We start from the raw sequence: 4,988 nt of genomic DNA, 5'->3' as shown, positions 1-4,988 counted from the left end.
TACTTGTAAAAACAAGGCCACATGCATGCTTGGCCTGAACAATCGTATCATATATCCCAAGTCAGACTAATACTTTGGTTAAAACACTGGTATATTTCCAAAATTTAGACAAATTTTAACTTATTGGAATAAGTCTTAATTGTATATCCATCCTGTAAATAACCAGACTTGATTGCTACACAAAAAAACGCTTATTTTATCTAGTCATGTTGCATTAAACCCTAAAACTGAAAGAAAGTATACTTTTCTTATATACATTAGGATCTTGAAAGTAAAAACTTTTTGTAACTTTTTGGCTGCAGAAAATGCTGGAGAGGCGTTATGAGCAGCATTTCTATAGATATATGATACAAAAGGACAGACAACAGGAATATCAAATCCGAGCAAGACGTACTCTTTAGTAGACAGTAAATATACGTACCTGAATGAGTGCTGATTAGGGAATATAGAAAAAGAAAAATTTAAGTTAATATACAATGAATCAGTAGATATACTGTGTAAGAGATAAAAAATATTTGAACAAGTAAAAACTAAAAGGTATGTTCACATTTACTAGAAGAAAAACAAACTAAGGGAGGAGAGTAAATTCCCAAAACATTTTTTTTTTTGTTGAAGACAAAATTTTGGACACCTATGCAGTAAATTTATTCCAAATCAATTGAAAACCAGGCATATCACATGACAGGTCATGTGATATGTCTGGTTTCATTATCGAGATATCCTCAAGCTAAACACGAGATATCATTATCAATATCTTGTGTTTAGCTTGAGGTAGCTTTTACCCCATTTAAACCTTAATTATGGTGTATTTCTGACTATTAAGAATGAAAACCATGTTAAGATTAAAACAGCCAACAAACCCAGACTTTAAGCATCTGTCTGGGAAGAGATTTAAAGAGCTTATAAAGATATTAGACGTCAGACTTTCCAGTAAACAGAAATAGTCTCTAAATACTGCACATTAGAAAATAGCTACTATATTATCATAGGCTGACCATAAGCAGCAGATCAAAAGAATAGCAAACAGTGAGATGCCAGTAGAAGACACTAAAAATAACCTTTGGTATGATTGCTGGACCTTAAACTGGTTCCTGATATTGATATAAATGTGCATTGCAGAACCTGATTGCAAAAGTTAAACTTTCACATGATGCATACATGGAGGAAACCTTTGACCTCTAAGAAAAACATCAAAGTTTGCCATCAAAACAAAGTTTGCCGGAGAAAGGATAAAGACAAAGACTTTTAAAATAATGATCTTTGGACAGATTAGTCTATTTATCCATAAACTTGTCCCATGTGTTACTCGTGTTGATTGAAAAAAAATTTCTAAATCTTATTTAACAAGAATTTGAGATCTGGTGTTTCTCATTCATGCCAGTATTTATTTTATATCTGCCCTTGCAAAGGAGAAAATAGACAGTGGCCAATATTCATGCTTGGTCTGGTCACACAGGATTTCACTACTTAAGAATTACAGGGACAAAACAGACAGTGTCTCACAAACTGAAGCATTTGATGAAATACCCTTGTGTCTAAAAGAGTCTGGCCTCTTACCAAAACATTTAAAACTGGAAAATAGCTTCTGAGGCATCAGTAAGATAAGTGTAAGTTCTCTGCTAGAAAGAAAAATTTTAAAGGTAAATAATTAAAAATCGGCACTAATAATTAACTAGAAAGGGGATGTGATAGTAAATTGATTTTTTTGACCACACAAGTAACAGTCTAGGTTTTGGGACATTAATTTTTTTTCAGAGGATCATGGAAGAATTTAACAACAGTGCTGTATTATTTAACTGCTGTCCATAACATTAAAAAATAGGGACACATATTTGGTTTATTTGGTTTTAAAAAGAATATGAAAAAATAAAGAAAATCAGGACAAGTTGAAATTCACCTGCTTATGTTTAGTGCAAAAGCACACAGTGAACTCATGATAAAAATAATAGGGGGTAAAAAGATGCAAGCAATGGAAAAAAACACTGCGTCCATATTATAAAATGTATTGATATCCTAATTAGCTAACTTGACCTTGTCTTCTACTGAAAGGCAATATGAAACTTACATTTTCTTGTGAAGGAAGAAGCCTCCAGCAGTTCCAAGAACAGCACTTATCAAGCATGCAAGTACTATTCCAGCAATTGCACCATTTGACAGACCTCCAGCATCTTAAGAAAAACAATGAGACAGAAAACCAAAATAAGAAATGTGTTTAAAATATTTCTTATCCTCAAAATTAAATAGCAAAAGGTTGCTCTGAGGGTACTTGTCAGCAAGCATTGAAGAGAAAACAGAGCTATAATAAAATGAATAATAACCAAGAAAACATAATTTATTGTCAAGAATATTTAGATATAAATACACAAATTTAAAATGTAGCCCCTAGAAACCAATATTCTGATTGGGATTTAATTTACAATAAGTGCAAACCAACAATTTATGCATATAGTAAATACAAAATGAGGGTACACCTAAAATGGGCACCAGAAGAAATAAGTGGCATAAACATTGCTTTAAGATGAGTGCTTTTAATTTGGAAAACAAACAAATGGTTCACCATTTAGACTGCAGTTCTTAATATTTTCCTTCTCAAGTCAGAAATTTGATAATACTATTTATCCTATTAATCTAATTTAAGTATGCTTTCTTTAACGATACAGTAATGCTACTCCTGTGTAGAACATTTTACTATGGTGAGCAAATCAACTGGAATAACAAAAACATCCAGCTAACTGTAATCTTTATATTCCATTTTCTTATCTCTTTTCTCAGCTATCTTTGTCTTGTTATGATGTGATTAGAATATTTTTGGCTCCCAATTTTTAAAAACTGGTAATAACACAGAGATGCCAGCATCTGTTATAAGCTGCTTAAACAGTGCACTGCTGTCTGACATCCACTCTGTCCTTCTGATCATTGTCACATTGGGGCTTTGAAATGTTAAGACTGAAATCTGATGGTACCCCATATAAGTATTCGGAACTATCACTCAGAAAATATGTATTACAGCAAAAAATCTAAATTGGGCATCAATACTTGCAGTGTGAAAACAACCTAAGGTAACCTATGGTACAAGTTTTTTTTTTTCTTTTTGACATTTTTTGTTGTCATTACACTGTCACAAGTACAGAGCAACGAAATTCACTCTCTGCATTTAACCCATCCCCTTGGGGAGCAGTGGGCTGCCATTTACATCGCCAGGGGAGCAGTGTGGGGTTAAGGGTCCTGCTCAGACACCCAGAGTGGCAGTATGTGGGAGTTGGTTTCGAACTCACAACCTCATGGTTCCCTATTACCCAACCATTAGGTTGCCACTCCTGACTTCAAGTGGGGATGTACTCAAAGGCAATACCTAAAAAATGTGGCTTATTTGTGTGACGTCAGAAAAAAATCAACAGAAATGAGCTCAGATATCAAACGTCAACATCTTTAAAAATCCTAAAGTCTGGTTGAAGGACTTCATTCATATCCAACAATCACTGTTCAGGAACAAGTATCTCTGTGTCCTAGAGATAAATGAGTTTTGAATAACTGCTTTGGTTAACAACAGAGCTTAAATAAGAGCATTAATGGTTCAAGGGGCAGATGTGTTTATATGTATATTTTTTAATATTTAAGATGACATGAAAGCTGCTTTGTTTTGTGTTTCTAGTGTGGAGAACCAAACATAAATAAATTAATCATAATAATTAAATTTCATTGATTTATTGATTTATACACCTATTTTGCTGTCAGTTTTTTTTTTATCTTCTTTTTGTCAATAGACCAACAGAAGCCCATAATTAGCTAGCCATATTTTACCAGCTCAAAATCTTAAATGGATCTGTTAAAGATGTTGTTAAAGATAGAATCATTTTAAAGACTTCTGTTCCTTTGTATGTTATGTTTTGATGTTACATCTATTTATTTATTTTTACTTACCCACTATAGAGATAATAGAAAGTTGAGATGTCTGATATACTGAAGTTCTGCTGTTGAAAGCCTGACAGCTGTAGTTTCCACTCTGATTCTTCTGAACATTGATGAATTTGAGCTCAGAACCAGAATCAGGCAGAAAGTTTTCATTCAGAAGCCAATAAAATGTTGCAGGAGGTCTGGAGTCAGCCGAACAGGACAAGGAGATGTCGGAACCTTCCTCATAATGTTTTTGAGATGCTGGATCAACATTTAATGTTACGTTTTCTGGTCCATCTGCAATTACAAAGAAAATTTAGCTTTATGTATATTACACAATAACCTTATAAGCAGTTGTCTCAAAGTCAAGCAAAACTTTAAAGGATCACATTATACAATTTGACATAAGTATTACTTTAAGTTGAGATATGTGAAATAATCTTTCAGGTCAATAAACATCACTTAGTGCATGTTGATGCTCTGTGTGGGCTGGTCTTCTTAGAAGTTTGTTTTTGTAGCTTGAGGGGATAGGATTAATAAATGAATGTGACCCAGAGTGCCACTTTAAGATAGTCTGAGCTCCTTAAGCAGGAGAGGTAACTTAGCTTAAAGTTATTAGGCAGCAAAACGGATAGGAAACTCACCTGATCAGACATGTATTTGGTTTTCAGATTTAAGATTTAACCTGGAGAGGTAACATGTGGCCTTTTCTTATGTCTTTACAAGTAACTCCAGGAATTTATGATTTGCTGGTTCAAAGGAGTCAGCTATCAGATTTCAAAATACTTTTAAACACTGTTAATTTTGCCACACAACCTTGTTGCTAGCTGCTTTCTGGGGAAATAAACCTTGATCCAGTGCCCCTAGAGGCTTAAAGTCCCATTGTTGTTTTAACAGTAACTTCATCCTTTAAAGCTAAAGCTCTGAAGTATCATGGATGCAGTAGTAGATGATTTTTTCCAAACATACAGGATAGAAGTATATATTCAGTGGATAACTTAATAAGTATAATAAGATATGGTTGACAGCAGAGCCAAATAGTTACACACTAATTGCAATGTATACATAATACATTTATTACCAAGAAAATATAA

The sequence above is a fragment of the Cyprinodon variegatus genome, unplaced genomic scaffold, assembly GCF_000732505.1.
Source record: "Cyprinodon variegatus isolate N-32 unplaced genomic scaffold, C_variegatus-1.0 Scaffold959, whole genome shotgun sequence".
Classification (NCBI taxonomy): Eukaryota; Metazoa; Chordata; class Actinopteri; order Cyprinodontiformes; family Cyprinodontidae; genus Cyprinodon; species Cyprinodon variegatus.
The sequence above is the reverse complement of the archived record's forward strand: the minus strand, read 5'-3'. Positions refer to the sequence as shown.